The sequence below is a fragment of the Oncorhynchus gorbuscha genome, unplaced genomic scaffold (assembly GCF_021184085.1).
Source record: "Oncorhynchus gorbuscha isolate QuinsamMale2020 ecotype Even-year unplaced genomic scaffold, OgorEven_v1.0 Un_scaffold_1579, whole genome shotgun sequence".
Lineage (NCBI taxonomy): Eukaryota > Metazoa > Chordata > Actinopteri > Salmoniformes > Salmonidae > Oncorhynchus > Oncorhynchus gorbuscha.
The window spans coordinates 7726-27500 of record NW_025746314.1 but is presented as its reverse complement, the minus strand read 5'-3'; the positions used below and the strand labels follow the sequence as shown (position 1 = coordinate 27500).

At 52.3% G+C, this 19775-nt stretch overlaps 1 protein-coding gene across 1 annotated transcript in view; it reads right to left on the bottom strand.

The window, feature by feature from the left end:
• Nucleotides 1–17873, bottom strand: part of LOC124023305 (EH domain-binding protein 1-like) — a 102878-nt gene extending 85005 nt beyond the window's left edge. Inside the window, exons 1-3 of the mRNA XM_046337816.1 lie at nt 17788–17873; nt 17235–17330; nt 14711–14764 (exon numbers count right to left, since the gene is read on the bottom strand). The gene's annotated coding sequence lies outside the window, so the exon portion shown is untranslated. The remainder of the gene's footprint in view (nt 1–14710; nt 14765–17234; nt 17331–17787) is intronic.
• Nucleotides 17874–19775: the final 1902 nt, after the last annotated feature.

The following is a 19775-nucleotide window of genomic DNA, read 5'->3' as shown; positions in this document are numbered from 1 at the left end:
AGACAGACAGACAGACAGACAGACAGACAGACAGACAGACAGACAGACAGACAGACAGACAGACAGACAGACAGACAGGAAGAAGTGGAGGAATAGAGAGAGTCCCTGTGGATTAAAGACCTGTAAACCTGAGAGCTGGTAATGGTGTCTTTTGGAGGCACAACTCTGCCATGGCTCAGTGGCCAAAACCTACAGGGATTATATTTTAATAAACAACTCAAATATGGCCTGTGGTAAACACAGGTTTAGGAGATCTCGTACATTTTGTTCCATGAGAATTTATGTATAAGCTAACATCCCTTATTTATGTAATCAAAACAAACACACCAAGGCTTCATAATTCATGAAGGTCGTGTTAACTGACTGATAGTATCTCATAAGAACAAAACAGCTCCTAAACCTGTGTTCATTTCAGACCTCAGTGTTAATCCCATAAAGCCATTCGTCGCCCACATAGGAACGTCTGAACAAACCAGACAGAACTCGTTTCCTTTCATTCAGACGACAAGCTGCTGCTCCATTATAGAGGTTGAGGACGGGAGATCATAGTACCACACACACCTGATATGACGGTCCCAACCCCAGCTGAAATCACCTGGATATGTCCACCTTATAACACACACACACACACACACACACACACACACACACACACACACACACACACACACACACACACACACACACACGATATGATGGCCCCAACCCCCAGCTGAAATCACCTGGATATGTCCACCTTATAACACACACACACACACTCCAAAACTTTCTTTATGCCCGCCCCTTCCTCTCCCTCCCTCCCTCCTCTCTATCCCTCCCTCCCTCCCTCCCCCTACACTCATAGAAATTCCAAAAATAATAATATAATAATATATTATGTGCAAATAGTTAAAGTACAAAAGGGAAAATAAATGAGCATAAATATGGGTTCTATTTACAATGGTGTTTGTTCTTCACTGGTTGCCCTTTTCTTGTGGCAACAGGTCACACATCTTGCTGCTGTGATGTCACACTGTGGAATTTACCCCAGTAGATATGGGAGTTTATCAAAATTGGATTTGTTTCGAATTCGTTGCGTTTCTGTGTAATCTGAGGGAAATATGTCTCTCTAATATGGTCATACATTGGGCAGGAGGTTAGGAAGTGCAGCTCAGTTTCCACCTCATTTTGTGGGCAGTGAGCACATAGCCTGTCTTCTCTTGAGAGCCATGTCTGCCTACGGCGGCCTTTCTCAATAGCAAGGCATTGCTCACTGAGTCTGTACATAGTCAAAGCTTTCCTTAAGTTTGGATCAGTCACAGTGGTCAGGTATTCTGCCGCTGTGTACTCTCTGTTTAGGGCCAAATAGCATTCTAGTTTGCTCTGTTTTTTTGTTAATTCTTTCCAATGTGTTAAGTAATTATCTTTTTATTTTCTCATGATTTGGTTTGGTCTAATTGTGCTGCTGTCATGGGGCTCTGTGGGGTGTGTTTGTGTTTGTGAACAGAGCCCCAGGACCAGCTTGCTTAGGGGCCTCTTCTCCAGGTTCATCTCTCTGTAGGTGATGACTTTGTTATGGAAGGTTTGGGAATCGCTTCATTTTAGGTGGTTGTAGAATTTAACGGCTCTTTTCTGGATTTTGATAATTAGTGGGTATCGACCTCATTCTGCTCTGCATGCATTATTTGGTGTTCTAAGTTGTACACAGAGGATATTTTTGCAGAATTCTACATCCAGAGTCTCAATTTGGTGTTTGTCCCATTTTGTGAAGTCTTGGTTGGTGAGCGGACCCCAAACCTCACAACCATAAAGGCCAATGGGTTCTATAACTGATTCAAGTATTTTTAGCCAGATCCTAATTGGTATGTTGAAATTTATGTTCCATTTGATGGCATAGAAGGCACTTCTTGCCTTGTCTCATCTCCTCTCTCTCCCTCGCACTGGCCTGCCTGCCTCCTCCCTCTCTCACACACACACCCTGGCCTGCCTGCCTGCCTCCTCTCGCTCTCTCCCACACGCTGGCCTGCCTGCCTGCCTCCTCCTCTCTCTCTCTCCCACTATTTCTCTCCCACACGCTGGCCTGCCTGCCTGCCTGCCTGCCTCCTCCTCCTCTCTCCCTCACGCTGGCCTGCCTGCCTCCTCTTTCTCTCTCCCTCACGCTGGCCTGCCTGCCTCCTCCTCTCTCTCTCCCTCACGCTGGCCTGCCTGCCTCCTACTCTCTCTCTCCCTCACGCTGGCCTGCCTGCCTCCTACTCTCTCCCTCCCTCACGCTGGCCTGCCTGCCTCCTCCTCCCTCCCTCCCTCACGCTGACCTGCCTGCCTCCTCCTCTCTCTCTCCCTCACGCTGGCCTGCCTGCCTCCTCCTCTCTCTCTGCCACACACTGGCCTGCCTGCCTCCTCCTCTCTCTCTGCCACACGCTGGCCTGCCTGCCTCCTCCTCTCTCTCTCCCTCACGCTGGCCTGCCTGCCTCCTCCTCTCTCTCTCCCTCACGCTGGCCTGCCTGCCTCCTCTCTCTCTCTCTCCCTCACGCTGGCCTGCCTGCCTCCTCCTCTCTCTCTCCCTCACGCTGGCCTGCCTGCCTCCTCCTCTCTCTCTCTCCCTCATGCTGGCCTGCCTGCCTGCCTGCCTGCCTCCTCCTCCTCTCTCTCTCTCCCTCACGCTGGCCTGCTTGCCTCCTCCTCTCTCTCTCCCTCACGCTGGCCTGCCTGCCTCCTCTCTCTCTCTCCCTCACGCTGGCCTGCCTGCCTCCTCCTCTCTCTCTCCCTCACGCTGGCCTGCCTGCCTCCTCTTTCTCCCTCCCTCACGCTGGCCTGCCTGCCTCCTCCTCTCTCTCTCTCTCCCTCATGCTAGTCTGCCTGCCTGCCTCCTCCTCTCTCTCTCTCCCTCCCTCACGCTGGCCTGCCTGCTCCTCCTCTCTCTCTCTCACGCTGGCCTGCCTGCCTCCTCCTCTCTCTCTCTCTCTGCCACACGCTGGCCTGCCTGCCTCCTCCTCTCTCTCTCCCTCACGCTGGCCTGCCTGCCTCCTCCTCTCTCTCTCTCCCTCACGCTGGCCTGCCTGCCTGCCTGCCTGCCTCCTCCTCCTCTCTCTCTCACGCTGGCCTGCTTGCCTCCTCCTCTCTCTCTCCCTCACGCTGGCCTGCCTGCCTCCTCTCTCTCTCTCCCTCACGCTGGCCTGCCTGCCTCCTCCTCTCTCTCTCCCTCACGCTGGCCTGCCTGCCTCCTCTTTCTCCCTCCCTCACGCTGGCCTGCCTGCCTCCTCCTCTCTCTCTCTCTCCCTCATGCTAGTCTGCCTGCCTGCCTCCTCCTCTCTCTCTCTCCCTCCCTCACGCTGGCCTGCCTGCTCCTCCTCTCTCTCTCTCACGCTGGCCTGCCTGCCTCCTCCTCTCTCTCTCCATCACGCTGGCCTGCCTGCCTCCTCCTCTCTCTCTCTCTCCCTCATGCTAGTCTGCCTGCCTGCCTCCTCCTCTCTCTCTCTCCCTCCCTCACGCTGGCCTGCCTGCTCCTCCTCTCTCTCTCTCACGCTGGCCTGCCTGCCTCCTCCTCTCTCTCTCCATCACGCTGGCCTGCCTGCCTCCTCCTCCCTCCCTCCCTCACGCTGGCCTGCCTGCCTCCTCCTCTCTCTCTCATGCTAGTCTGCCTGCCTGCCTCCTCCTCCTCCTCCTCCCTCACGCTGGCCTGCCTGCCTCCTCCTCTCTCTCTCATGCTAGTCTGCCTGCCTGCCTCCTCCTCCTCCTCTCTCACGCTGGCCTGCCTGCCTCCTCCTCTCTCTCTCCCTCACGCTGGCCTGCCTGCCTCCTCTCTCTCTCTCCCTCACGCTGGCCTGCCTGCCTCCTCCTCTCTCTCTCCCTCACGCTGGCCTGCCTGCCTCCTCTTTCTCCCTCCCTCACGCTGGCCTGCCTGCCTCCTCCTCTCTCTCTCTCTCCCTCATGCTAGTCTGCCTGCCTGCCTCCTCCTCTCTCTCTCTCCCTCCCTCACGCTGGCCTGCCTGCTCCTCCTCTCTCTCTCTCACGCTGGCCTGCCTGCCTCCTCCTCTCTCTCTCTCTCTCTGCCACACGCTGGCCTGCCTGCCTCCTCCTCTCTCTCTCCCTCACGCTGGCCTGCCTGCCTCCTCCTCTCTCTCTCTCCCTCACGCTGGCCTGCCTGCCTGCCTGCCTCCTCCTCTCTCTCTCTCACGCTGGCCTGCTTGCCTCCTCCCTCTCTCTCCCTCACGCTGGCCTGCCTGCCTCCTCTCTCTCTCTCCCTCACGCTGGCCTGCCTGCCTCCTCCTCTCTCTCTCCCTCACGCTGGCCTGCCTGCCTCCTCTTTCTCCCTCCCTCACGCTGGCCTGCCTGCCTCCTCCTCTCTCTCATGCTAGTCTGCCTGCCTGCCTCCTCCTCCTCCTCCTCCCTCACGCTGGCCTGCCTGCCTCCTCCTCTCTCTCTCATGCTAGTCTGCCTGCCTGCCTCCTCCTCCTCCTCTCTCACGCTGGCCTGCCTGCCTCCTCCTCTCTCTCTCTCTCCCTCATGCTAGTCTGCCTGCCTGCCTCCTCCTCTCTCTCTCTCCCTCCCTCACGCTGGCCTGCCTGCTCCTCCTCTCTCTCTCTCACGCTGGCCTGCCTGCCTCCTCCTCTCTCTCTCCCTCATGCTAGTCTGCCTGCCTGCCTCCTCCTCTCTCTCTCTCCCTCCCTCACGCTGGCCTGCCTGCCTCCTCCTCTCTCTCTCCCTCACGCTGGCCTGCCTGCCTCCTCCTCTCTCTCTCTCCCTCACGCTGGCCTGCCTGCCTGCCTGCCTCCTCCTCCTCTCTCTCTCACGCTGGCCTGCTTGCCTCCTCCTCTCTCTCTCCCTCACGCTGGCCTGCCTGCCTCCTCTCTCTCTCTCCCTCACGCTGGCCTGCCTGCCTCCTCCTCTCTCTCTCCCTCACGCTGGCCTGCCTGCCTCCTCTTTCTCCCTCCCTCACGCTGGCCTGCCTGCCTCCTCCTCTCTCTCATGCTAGTCTGCCTGCCTGCCTCCTCCTCCTCCCTCACGCTGGCCTGCCTGCCTCCTCCTCTCTCTCTCATGCTAGTCTGCCTGCCTGCCTCCTCCTCCTCCTCTCTCACGCTGGCCTGCCTGCCTCCTCCTCTCTCTCTCTCTCCCTCATGCTAGTCTGCCTGCCTGCCTCCTCCTCTCTCTCTCTCCCTCCCTCACGCTGGCCTGCCTGCTCCTCCTCTCGCTCTCCATCACGCTGGCCTGCCTGCCTCCTCCTCTCTCTCTCCATCACGCTGGCCTGCCTGCCTCCTCCTCCTCCTCCTCCCTCACGCTGGCCTGCCTGCCTCCTCCTCTCTCTCTCATGCTAGTCTGCCTGCCTGCCTCCTCCTCCTCTCTCTCCCTCTCTCTCTCTCTCTCTCTCTCTCTCTCTCTCTCTCTCTCTCTCTCTCTCTCTCTCTCTCTCTCTCTCTCTCTCTCTCTCTCTCTCTCTCTCTCTCTCTCTCTCTCTCTCTCTCTCTCTCTCTCTCTCTCTCTCCCTCTCTCCCTCTCTCCCTCTCTCCCTCTCTCTCTCTCTCTCTCTCTCTCTCTCTCTCTCTCTCTCTCTCTCTCTCTCTCTCCCTCCCTCATGCTAGTCTGCCTGCCTGCCTGCCGCCTCCTCTCTCTCTCTCCCTCATGCTCTTCGCCAGAGATCTGCATGTAATGATGAGATGCTCATGTCTCTGCTCTAACAATGGGAGTCGTTGTCCCAAAAGCAGGAAGGCAGACGACAAGCTAAGGTCCAATATAAGCCCATAGAAACGCATTGGGTTTACGTTGGAACGGGTTGGCCAGAGTGAAACACACACACACAAACTGAAACACAGAGTACACACACACACACACACACACACACACACACACACACACACACACACACACACACACACACACACACACACACACACACACACACACACACACACACACACAGAGGTGCGGTTGTAACTTCTTTTTTTTATTAAACACACCAGAAGCTCAAATTAATCCCAATTTCGAACGAGGAAAACTTTGGGGATTTCATACTTCATACCAGCTTTTGTCACCTTTGCGTGAATAGCCAGAGGCTGAAATAATTGTGTTTTTCTTCCACGAGGCCCACTCATCTCACACAACCCACTGGCCTACGTAATGACACACACACACACACTGGCCTACGTAGACACACACACTCACACAACCCACTGGCCTACGTAATGTCTTCTAGTGGGAGGGATGCGCACCACAACCCTGGGGACAATACTGAGGACAGGATACAGTGTGTGTGTGTGTGTGTGTGTGTGTGTGTGTGTGTGTGTGTGTGTGTGTGTGTGTGTGTGTGTGTGTGTGTGTGTGTGTGTGTGTGTGTGTGTGTGTGTGTGTGTGTGTGTGTGTGTGTGTGTGTGTGTGTGTGTGTGTGTGTGTGTGTGTGTGTGTGTGTGTGTGTGTGTGAGAGAGAGAGAAAGGAGGTTCACAAATAACAGGAGCTCACTTCAGAGAGAGAGACCAGAGCTAACTTCAGAGAGAGAGAGAGACAGAGAGACCGGAGCTCACTTCAGAGAGAGAGAGAGAGAGACCGGAGCTCACTTCAGAGAGAGAGAGAGAGACCGGAGCTCACTTCAGAGAGAGAGAGAGAAGAGGTTCACAAATAACAGGAGCTCACTTCAGAGAGAGAGACCGGAGCTCACTTCAGAGAGAGAGAGACCGGAGCTCACTTCAGAGAGAGAGAGACAGAGAGAGAGAGAGACAGAGAGAGAGAGAGAGAGAGAGAGAGAGAGAGAGAGAGAGACAGAGAGAGAGAGAGACAGAGAGAGAGAGAGAGAGAGAGAGAGAGAGAGAGACAAAGAGAGAGACAAAGAGAGAGACAAAGAGAGAGACAAAGAGAGAGACAAAGAGAGAGACAAAGAGAGAGACAGAGAGAGACAGAGAGAGACAAAGAGAGAGACAAAGAGAGAGAGAGAGACAGAGAGAGAGACAGAGAGACAAAGAGAGAGACAAAGAGAGAGACAGAGAGAGACAGAGAGAGACAAAGAGAGAGACAAAGAGAGACAGAGAAAGACAGAGAGAGACAAAGAGAAGATAAACAGACAGAGATAATATGGTGTATTCCAAAACAAAGTTAACAGTAAGACAGGCTAGAAAACCTACCTACTGAGTGTTAACAGACGACGACTCTGGTCTTATTGTGTTCCTCAGGATGTGTGTGAACTGTCCCCAAGGCTTTGAAAAGGAGATCCCATCTCCTGCTTTGGTTAATACTCAAACAGTTAGTGGTTAAATCTAGAACACACACACACAATAGAACCATGCAGCACAATGCCTGCCGTCAAAAATAACCCTTAAATCTTTTGACCCCTCAATTTGCCTTTTGATAATACGGGTCCGTTTGAAGCTGGGTGAAAGGGACGACTAGCATGCAATTTAGAGATACTACTGAATAGTAATTTACAGTCTCTGACACTTCTCATCTTCTTCCTCTATTCCTGATTTTGTGAGCAGCACGGAGAGAGAGAGAAGGAAAGAAAGAGAGAGAGAGAGAGAGAGAGAGAGAGAGAGAGAGAGAGAGAGAGAGAGAGAGACAGAGAGAGAGACAGAGAGAGAGACAGAGAGAGAGACAGAGAGAGAGGGAGACGGAGAGGGAGACGGAGACGGAGAGGGAGAGGGAGAGAGAGGAGAGAGAGAGAGAGAGAGAGAGAGAGAGAGAGAGAGAGAGAGAGAGAGAGAGAGAGAGAGAGAGAGAGAGAGAGAGAGAGAGAGAGAGAGAGAGAGAGAGAGAGAGAGAGAGAGAGAGAGAGAGAGAGAGAGAGAGAGAGAGAGAGAGAGAGAGGCAGAGAGAGAGACAGAGAGAGAGACAGAGAGAGAGACAGAGAGAGAGAGGTGCAGAGAAAGTGGGTGGGTGACAGAGAGAAAGGTGACGTTTGACACTGCCATTTTCAATGACAAAATCCAATCTGGGAGCAGCGATGATAATTGGAAAGACAGACAGGGGGATTAAGAGTGGAGGGCCTCCAGATTAAACCACGTCTCGGTCAGACTGAGGAATCTGGAATTTCATCATCTCAGAGGGGGAGGACAATAGCTTATTCTTCCCTTTCTCCTCTCCTCTCTGATGAGGGGTCAGGAAAACTCACCTTTCCTCTCCTCCTCTTTCTCCTCTCCTCTCTGATGAGGGGTCAGGAAAACTCACCTTTCCTCTCCTCCTCTTTCTCCTTCTATCTCCCTGGGTGCATTCATTCATTGAGCAAAATATATATATGAACTAACCCAGATAGAGGGTTCTGATTTTAGAGTAATAATAAGTCTACACAGACAGAAGCCCCCACACAGATAGGACTCACACACACAGATAGGACACACACACACACAGATAGGACACACACACACACAGTGACACACACACACACAGTGACACACACACACAGATAGGACACACACACACAGATAGGACACACACACACACACAGATAGGACACACACACACAGATAGGACACACACACACAGATAGGACACACACACACAGTGACACACCCACTGACACACACACACCCAGTGACACACACACACAGTGACACACACACACACCCAGTGACACACACACACACCCAGTGACACACACACACACCCAGTGACACACACACCCAGTGACACACACACACACACACACAGTGACACACACACACACCCAGTGACACACACACACACCCAGTGACACACACACACACCCAGTGACACACACACACACCCAGTGACACACACACACACCCAGTGACACACACACACCCAGTGACACACACACCCAGTGACACACACACACACACACACACACACACACACACACACACACACACACACACACACACAGTGACACACACACAGTGATGCAGACAGATCCCTGGTCAGACGATGCTGTGTGAGTGTTTCAGTGCCTGTGTTGTACTGCCCTCTGGTGTCTGAGGACACCACCAGCCTCTACAGAATGGAACTGAATAATTTTGCACGCCCAATTTTTCAGTTTTTGATTTGTTAAAAAAAGTTTGAAATATCCAATAAATGTCGTTCCACTTCATGATTGTGTCCCACTTGTTGTTGATTCTTCACAAAAAATACAGTTTTATATCTTAAGCCTGAAATGTGGCAAAAGGTCGCAAAGTTCAAGGGGGCGGAATACTTTCGCAAGGCACTGTACCTCTCCCTCTACATACCTCTCCCGCTCTACATACCTCCCCCTCGCTACATACCTCCCCCTCGCTACATACCTCCCCCTCTCTACATACCTCCCCCTCTCTACATACCTCCCCCTCTCTACATACTCTCCCCCTCTCTACATACTCTCCCCCTCCCCCTCTACATACCTCTCCCGCTCTACATACCTCCCCCTCGCTACATACCTCCCCCTCGCTACATACCTCCCCCTCTACATACCTCCCCCTCTCTACATACCCCCCCCCCCTCTACATACCTCTCTACATACCTCCCCCTCTCTACATACTCTCCCCCTCTCTACATACTCTCCCCCTCCCTCTCTACATACCTCCCCCGCTCTACATACCTCCCCCTCGCTACATACCTCCCCCTCGCTACATACCTCCCCCTCTACATACCTCCCCCTCTCTACATACCTCCCCCTCTCTACATACCTCCCCCTCTCTACATACCTCCCCCTCTCTACATACCTCCCCCCTCTACATACCTCCCCCTCTACATACCTCCCTCTACATACTCTCCCCCTCTCTACATACTCTCCCCCTCTCTACATACTCTCCCCCTCTCTACATACCTCTCCCCTCTCTACATACCTCTCCCCCTCTCTACATACCTCTCCCCCTCTACATACCTCTCCCCCTCTACATACCTCTCCCCCTCTACATACCTCTCCCCCTCTACATACCTCTCCCCCTCTACATACCTCCCTCTCCATACCACTCCCCCTCTACATACCTCTCCCCCTCTACATACCTCTCCCCCCTCTACATACCTCTCCCCCTCTCTACATACCTCCCCCTCTCTACATACCTCTCCCCCTCTACATACCTCTCCCCCTCTACATACCTCTCCCCCTCTACATACCTCTCCCCCTCTACATACCTCTCCCCCTCTACATACCTCTCCCCCTCTACATACCTCCCTCCCTCTACATACCTCTCCCCCTCCCTCTCTACATTCCTCCCCCTCCCTCTCTACATTCCTCCCCCTCCCTCTCTACATACCCCTACCCCTCCCCCTCCCTCTCTACATACCCCTACCCCTCCCTCTCTACATACCTCCCCCTCCCTCTCTACATACCTCCCCCTCCCTCTCTACATACCTCTCCCCTCCCTCTCTACATACCTCTCCCTCCCTCTCTACATACCTCCCCCTCTCTACATACCTCTCCCCCTCTACATACCTCTCCCCCTCTACATACCTCTCCCCCTCTACATACCTCTCCCCCTCTACATACCTCTCCCCCTCTACATACCTCTCCCCCTCTACATACCTCTCCCCCTCTACATACCTCCCTCCCTCTACATACCTCTCCCCCTCCCTCTCTACATTCCTCTCCCCTCCCTCTCTACATTCCTCCCCCTCCCTCTCTACATACCCCTACCCCTACCCTCCCCCTCCCTCTCTACATACCCCTACCCCTCCCTCTCTACATACCTCCCCCCTCCCTCTCTACATACCTCCCCCTCCCTCTCTACATACCTCTCCCCTCCCTCTCTACATACCTCCCCCCCTCTACATACCTCCCTCCCTCTACATACCTCTCCCCCCCTCCCTCTCTACATTCCTCCCCCTCCCTCTCTACATTCCTCCCCCTCCCTCTCTACATACCCCTACCCCTCCCCCTCCCTCTCTACATACCCCTACCCCTCCCTCTCTACATACCTCCCCCTCCCTCTCTACATACCTCTCCCCTCCCTCTCTACATACCTCTCCCTCTCTACATACCTCTCCCCTCTCTACATACCTCTCCCCTCTCTACATACCTCTCCCTCTCTACATACCTCTCCCTCTCTACATACCTCTCCCTCTCTACATACCTCTCCCTCTCTACATTCCTCCCCCATCCCCTCTCTACATACCCCTACCCCCCCTCCCTCTCTACATACCTCCCCCTCCCCCTCTACATACCTCCCCCTCCATCTCTACATACCTCCCCCTCCATCTCTACATACCTCTCCCCCTCCCCTCCATCTCTACATACCTCCCCCCTCCATCTCTACATACCTCCCCCTCCCTCTCCCCCCTCCCTCTCTACATTCCTCCCCCCTCCCTCTCTACATTCCTCCCCCATCCCTCTCTACATACCCCTACCCCTCCCTTTCTACATACCCCTACCCCTCCCTTTCTACATACCCCTACCCCTCCCTTTCTACATACCTCCTCCCTCTCTACATACCTCCCCCTCCCCCTCTACATACCTCCCCCTCCCCCTCTACATACCTCCCCCTCCCCCCTCTACATACCTCCCCCTCCCCCTCTACATACCTCCCCCTCCCCCTCTACATACCTCCCCCTCCCTCTCTACATACCTCCCCCTCCCTCTCTACATACCTCCCCCCCCTACATACCCCGCTCTACATACCTCCCCCCTCCCGCTCTACATTCCTCCCCCCTCCCGCTCTACATTCCTCCCCCCCCCTCTCTACATCCCCCCTCCCCCTCCCTCTCTACATACCCCCCCCCCTCCCTCTCTACATACCCCTCCCCCTCCCTCTCTACATACCTCCCCCTCCCTCTCTACATACCTCTCCCCCTCCCTCTCTACATACCTCTCCCCCTCTACATACCTCTCCCCCTCTACATACCTCTCCCCCTCTACATACCTCTCCCTCTCTACATACCTCTCCCTCTCTACATACCTCTCCCTCTCTACATACCCCTCCCTCTCTACATTCCTCCCCCCTCTCTACATTCCTCCCCCTCCCTCTCTACATTCCTCCCCCTCCCTCTCTACATTCCTCCCCCCTCCCTCTCTACATACCCCTACCCCTCCCTCTCTACATACCTCCCCCCTCCCTCTCTACATACCTCCCACCTCCCTCTCTACATACCTCCCCCTCCCTCTCTACATACCTCCCCCCCCCCTCTCTACATACCTCCCCCCTCCCTCTCTACATACCTCCCCCTCCCTCTCTACATACCTCCCCCTCCCTCTCTACATACCTCCCCCTCCCTCTCTATATACCTCCACCTCCCTCTCTACATACCCATCCACCTCCCTCTCGACATACCTCCCCCTCCCTCTCGACATACCTCCCCCTCCCTCTCGACATACCTCCCCCTCCCTCTCGACATACCTCCCCCTCCCTCTCGACATACCTCCCCCTCCCTCTCGACATACCTCCCCCTCCCTCTCGACATACCCCTCCCCCTCCCTCTCTACATACCTCCCCCTCTCTACATACCTCCCACTTCCTCTCTACATACCTCCCACTTCCTCTCTACATACCTCCCTCTCCCTCTCTACATACCTCCCACTTCCTCTCTGGTTCCTCTTTGGTGTCCTACGCCAAACACACAGTGAATGTATGAGTGTCCTACGCTAAACACACAGTGAAGGTATGAGTGTCCTACGCCAAACACACAGTGAAGGTATGAGTGTCCTACGCCAAACACACAGTGAAGGTATGAGTGTCCTACGCCAAACACACAGTGAATGTATGAGTGTCCTACGCCAAACACACAGTGAAGGTATGAGTGTCCTACGCCAAACACACAGTGAAGGTATGAGTGTCCTACGCCAAACACACAGTGAAGGTATGAGTGTCCTACGCCAAACACACAGTGAAGGTATGAGTGTCCTACGCCAAACACACAGTGAAGGTATGAGTGTCCTACGCCAAACACACAGTGAAGGTATGAGTGTCCTACGCCAAACACACAGTGAATGTATGAGTGTCCTACGCCAAACACACAGTGAAGGTATGAGTGTCCTACGCCAAACACACGGTGAAGGTATGAGTGTCCTACGCCAAACACACAGTGAATGTATGAGTGTCCTACGCCAAACACACAGTGAAGGTATGAGTGTCCTACGCCAAACACACAGTGAAGGTATGAGTGTCCTACGCCAAACACACAGTGAAGGTATGAGTGTCCTACGCCAAACACTCAGTGAAGGTATGAGTGTCCTACGCCAAACACACAGTGAAGGTATGAGTGTCCTACGCCAAACACACAGTGAAGGTATGAGTGTCCTACGCCAAACACAGTGAATGTATGAGTGTCCTACGCCAAACACACAGTGAAGGTATGAGTGTCCTACGCCAAACACACAGTGAATGTATGAGTGTCCTACGCCAAACACACAGTGAAGGTATGAGTGTCCTACGCCAAACACACAGTGAAGGTATGAGTGTCCTACGCCAAACACACAGTGAAGGTATGAGTGTCTCCTACGCCAAACACACAGTGAAGGTATGAGTGTCCTACGCCAAACACTCTCACATGATATTATTATTACATGATGTTCCGAACACCCCTTCATTCCCCGTCAATGGAGATGCACTGAGTGTTTTACTGAAGGACTGTGAATGAATATCAGTCTGACCACTAGATGGCAGCATGTGAACATATAAATGCCAGACCAGTACAGCCCATATAACCCTGTCCAGCCCATATAGCCCAGCCCATATAACCCTGTCCAGCCCATATAACCCTGTCCAGCCCATATAACCCTGTCCAGCCCATATAACCCTGTCCAGCCCATATAACCCTGTACATCCCATATAACCCTGTCCAGCCCATATAACCCTGTCCAGCCCATATAACCCTGTACATCCCATATAACCCTGTCTAGCCCATATAACCCTGTCCAGCCCATATAACCCTGTCCAGCCCATATAGCCCTGTACATCCCATATAGCCCTGTCCAGCCCATATAGCCCTGTCCAGCCCATATAACCCTGTCCAGCCCATATAGCCCTGTCCAGCCCATATATCCCTGTCCAGCCCATATAGCCCTGTCCAGCCCAGCCCATTAAGCCCAGCCCATATAACCCTGTCCAGCCCATATAGCCCTGTCCAGCCCATATAACCCTGTCCAGCCCATATAGCCCTGTCCAGCCCATATAACCCTGTCCAGCCCATATAACCCTGTCCAGCCCATATAGCCCTGTCCAGCCCAGCCCATTAAGCCCAGCCCATATAACCCTGTCCAGCCCATATAGCCCTGTCCAGCCCATATAGCCCTGTCCAGTCCATATAGCCCAGCCCATATAGCTCAGTCCATATAGCTCAGCCCATATAACCCTGTCCAGTCCATATAGCCCAGTCCATATAGCTCAGTCCATATAGCTCAGTCCATATAGCCCAGTCCATATAGCTCAGTCCATATAGCTCAGTCCATATAGCCCAGCCCATGTAGCCCAGCCCATATAGCCCAGCCCATATAGCTCAGTCCATATAGCTCAGTCCATATAGCCCAGTCCATATAGCCCAGTCCATATAGCTCAGTCCATATAGCCCAGCCCATGTAGCCCAGCCCATATAGCCCAGCCCATATAGCTCAGCCCATATAGCCCAGTCCATGTAGCCCAGCCCATATAGCCCAGCCAATATATGGTCCTTCTGTAGCTCAGTTGGTAGAGCAGTCGCCATGCTCAGTTGGTAGAGCATGGCGCTTGTAACGCCAGGGTAGTGGGTTCGATCCCCGGGACCACCCATACGTAGAATGTATGCACACATGACTGTAAGTCGCTTTGGATAAAAGCGTCTGCTAAATGGCATATATTATTATTATAACCCAGTCCAGCATAAGTGATGGGAGAGGTAATGTGTACTCACATTTTCAATGACAAACGTCCACTCCTTGTCTTCAAACTCCTCTGCGTGGGGGTCCTAGGAGAGAGGAGAGGAAACAACACGGAGGTATTCAGACCCCTTCCTTTTCCACAGCTCGTTACCTTACAGCCTTATTCCCTCAATCTACACACAACACCCCACAATGACATTAATGCAAGTTAGTGTTAGTTTGACCACCAGAAGGCATCTTTGAGAAGCATTTGATCGTCTCCCATATTGGCATTACTAGAGAATTCAAAACCTTTTTTTGTAATAACATAGCACAGGGGATTGATTTCAAGAAATTTTATTCATATTATGGTGTTTTATTTCGTGAAAAACGGAGAACGAAACCCTCCGGGTTTCCATTGGGATGGCGTGGAACATATGTCGCTGTACAGCGTGATGGTCGGGAGTAGGCTACAGCATAAGAGGATTGGAGGATTGTAAATTAATATCTAAGGGGCATAACATTTCCACACCCTAATTGTAGTGTCCACAATACTCATTTCGCCTATGGTAGGCCGACAGAATATCTACAAATATATATTCTTTCCAACGTGACTCTCCGCCAATAATTATAATGATTTATTTCTGGAGAAACCTAAATGGACTATTTAGCAAATATCACTTGCTTATATTCAGTCAACACACAGTTAACAAACTATAGTTTTGGCAAGGTGGTTAGGACATCTACTTTGTGCATGACACAAGTAATTTATCCAACAATAATTTACAGACACAACCTTATGAATACAGGCCCTGACTACTATACAACATGAATACAGGCCCTGACTACTATACAACATGAATACAGGCCCTGACTACTATACAACATGAATACAGGCCCTGACTACTATACAACATGAATACAGGCCCTGACTACTATACAACATGAATACAGGCCATGACTACTATACAACATGAATACAGGCCCTGACTACTATACAACATGAATACAGGCCCTGACTACTACAGGCCCTGACTACTAGACAACATGACTACAGGCCCTGACTACTACAGGCCCTGACTACTATACAACATGATTACAGGCCCTGACTACTATACAACATGAATACAGGCCCTGACTACTATACAACATGATTACAGGCCCTGACTACTATACAACATGAATACAGGCCCTGACTACTAGACAACATGACTACAGGCCCTGACTACTACAGGCCCTGACTACTATACAACATGATTACAGGCCCTGACTACTACAGGCCCTGACTACTACAGGCCCTGACTACTACAGGCCCTGACTACTACAGGCCCTGACTACTACAGGCCCTGACTACTACAGGCCCTGACTAATACAGGCCCTGACTACTACAGGCCCTGACTACTATACAACATGAATACAGGCCCTGACTACTATACAACATGAATACAGGCCCTGACTACTATACAACATGAATACAGGCCCTGACTACTACAGGCCCTGACTACTATACAACATGAATACAGGCCCTGACTACTATACAACATGAATACAGGCCCTGACTACTATACAACATGAATACAGGCCCTGACTACTACAGGCCCTGACTACTATACAACATGAATACAGGCCCTGACTACTATACAACATGAATACAGGCCCTGACTACTATACAACATGAATACAGGCCCTGACTACTACAGGCCCTGACTACTATACAACATGAATACAGGCCCTGACTACTATACAACATGAATACAGGCCCTGACTACTATACAACATGAATACAGGCCCTGACTACTATACAACATGAATACAGGCCCTGACTACTATACAACATGAATACAGGCCCTGACTACTATACAACATGAATACAGGCCCTGACTACTACAGGCCCTGACTACTATACAACATGAATACAGGCCCTGACTACTATACAACATGAATACAGGCCCTGACTACTATACAACATGAATACAGGCCCTGACTACTATACAACATGAATACAGGCCCTGACTACTATACAACATGAATACAGGCCCTGACTACTATACAACATGTATACAGGCCCTGACTACTATACAACATGTATACAGGCCCTGACTACTATACAACATGAATACAGGCCCTGACTACTATACAGCATGAATACAGGCCCTGACTACTATACAACATGAATACAGGCCCTGACTACTATACAACATGAATACAGGCCCTGACTACTATACAACATGAATACAGGCCCTGACTACTATACAACATGAATACAGGCCCTGACTACTATACAACATGAATACAGGCCCTGACTACTACAGGCCCTGACTACTATACAACATGAACACAGGCCCTGACTACTACAGGCCCTGACTACTATACAACATGAACACAGGCCCTGACTACTACGCGAGTTGTGACAGATTAGATTTGTACCGTTTTGCTTCAACACCAGGCAAGTCTGTCAACAAGAGATCAGCATGTTGACATAACAGTCTCTCTCACACACACAGAGAGAGAAACACACACACACACACACAGAGAGAGAGAAACACACACACAGAGAAACACACACAGAAAAGCTACCTTGAAGAGTGTGACAGATATTTCTATGTTTTCTGGTACAGGCCACACCACCACTCCTCGGTAGGGGTTCTTGATGCCTGGCTGCCAACTGTGAGCCTGGGGAGAGATTGAGAGTGTTTATTTATTTTACCTTTTCACAACATTGTATTTCGCCATAATATTTTGTGAGTGTAACGTTTACTGCACATTTCTAATTATTTCTATTTAGTTTATAATCTATTTCACCTGCTTCGGTAATGTTAAGATATGTTACCCATGCCAATAAAGTCATTTTAATTGAATTGAGAGTGAGAGACAGAGGGAGACCGAAAACACAATATATACACTTTTAAAAAATCACTAAATATAACATCAAACATTTACACAGACAGAAACTAATTTAGGGTAAAGACCCAAACGGATGCAAGGTGCAGACCAACAGGTAAACTCTGAAGAAATATGATAGAAAGCTGTACACTATACATCTCCACAGTGATTTAGCCTTCTTCCTACTTCCTACTTCCTACGACCAGGTCCAGCTAAACAGCCTGAAGTACCAAGACAAAACACACACCTTGGAGGATTTCCGTCGGCTCCTGCGAGTCCACACCACTACCAGCTTGTCTGGTTGCCTGGAAAAGAACAGAGGAAGGAGGAGGGATGAGAAGAGGACAGTGTGGAGGAGGGATGAGAAGAGGACAGTGTGGAGGAGGGATGAGAAGAGGACAGTGTGGAGGAGGGATGAGAAGAGGACAGTGTGGAGGAGGGATGAGAAGAGGACAGTGTGGAGGAAGGAGGAGGGATGAGAAGAGGACAGTGTGGAGGAGGGAGGAGAAGAGGACAGTGTGGAGGAGGGATGAGGGAGGAGAAGAGGACAGTGTGGAGGAGGGATGAGGGAGGAGAAGAGGACAGTGTGGAGGAGGGAGGAGAAGAGGACAGTGTGGAGGAGGGATGAGAAGAGGACAGTGTGGAGGAGGGATGAGAAGAGGACAGTGTGGAGGAGGGATGAGAAGAGGACAGTGTGGAGGAGGGATGAGAAGAGGACAGTGTGGAGGAGGGATGAGAAGAGGACAGTGTGGAGGAGGGATGAGAAGAGGACAGTGTGGAGGAGGGATGAGAAGAGGACAGTGTGGAGGAGGGATGAGAAGAGGACAGTGTGGAGGAGGGATGAGAAGAGGACAGTGTGGAGGAGGGATGAGAAGAGGACAGTGTGGAGGAGGGATGAGAAGAGGACAGTGTGGAGGAGGGATGAGAAGAGGACAGTGTGGAGGAGGGATGAGAAGAGGACAGTGTGGAGGAGGGATGAGAAGAGGACAGTGTGGAGGAGGGATGAGAAGAGGACAGTGTGGAGGAGGGATGAGAAGAGGACAGTGTGGAGGAAGGAGGAGGGATGAGAAGAGGACAGTGTGGAGGAGGGAGGATAAGAGGACAGTGTGGAGGAGGGAGGAGGGATGAGAAGAGGACAGTGTGGAGGAGGGAGGAGAAGAGGACAGTGTGGAGGAGGGAGGAGAAGAGGACAGTGTGGAGGAGGGAGGAGAAGAGGACAGTGTGGAGGAGGGAGGAGAAGAGGACAGTGTGGAGGAGGGAGGAGAAGAGGACAGTGTGGAGGAGGGAGGAGAAGAGGACAGTGTGGAGGAGGGATGAGAAGAGGACAGTGTGGAGGAGGGATGAGAAGAGGACAGTGTGGAGGAAGGAGGAGGGATGAGTAGAGGACAGTGTGGAGGAAGGAGGAGGGATGAGAAGAGGACAGTGTGGAGGAGGGAGGAGAAGAGGACAGTGTGGAGGAAGGAGGAGGGATGAGAAGAGGACAGTGTGGAGGAGGGAGGAGAAGAGGACAGTGTGGAGGAAGGAGGTGGGATGAGAAGAGGACAGTGTGGAGGAGGGAGGAGAAGAGGACAGTGTGGAGGAAGGAGGTGGGATGAGAAGAGGACAGTGTGGAGGAAGGAGGTGGGATGAGAAGAGGACAGTGTGGAGGAGGGAGGAGAAGAGGACAGTGTGGAGGAGGGAGGAGAAGAGGACAGTGTGGAGGAGGGAGGAGAAGAGGACAGTGTGGAGGAGGGAGGAGAAGAGGACAGTGTGGAGGAGGGAGGAGAAGAGGACAGTGTGGAGGAGGGAGGAGAAGAGGACAGTGTGGAGGAGGGAGGAGAAGAGGACAGTGTGGAGGAGGGAGGAGAAGAGGACAGTGTGGAGGAGGAATGAGAAGAGGACAGTGTGGAGGAGGGATGAGAAGAGGACAGTGTGGAGGAGGGATGAGAAGAGGACAGTGTGGAGGAGGGATGAGAAGAGGACAGTGTGGAGGAAGGAGGAGGGATGAGTAGAGGACAGTGTGGAGGAAGGAGGAGGGATGAGAAGAGGACAGTGTGGAGGAGGGATGAGAAGAGGACAGTGTGGAAGAGGGATGAGAAGAGGACAGTGTGGAGGAAGGAGGAGGGATGAGTAGAGGACAGTGTGGAGGAAGGAGGAGGGATGAGAAGAGGACAGTGTGGGGGAGGGATGAGAAGAGGACAGTGTGGAGGAAGGAGGAGGGATGAGAAGAGGACAGTGTGGAGGAGGGATGAGAAG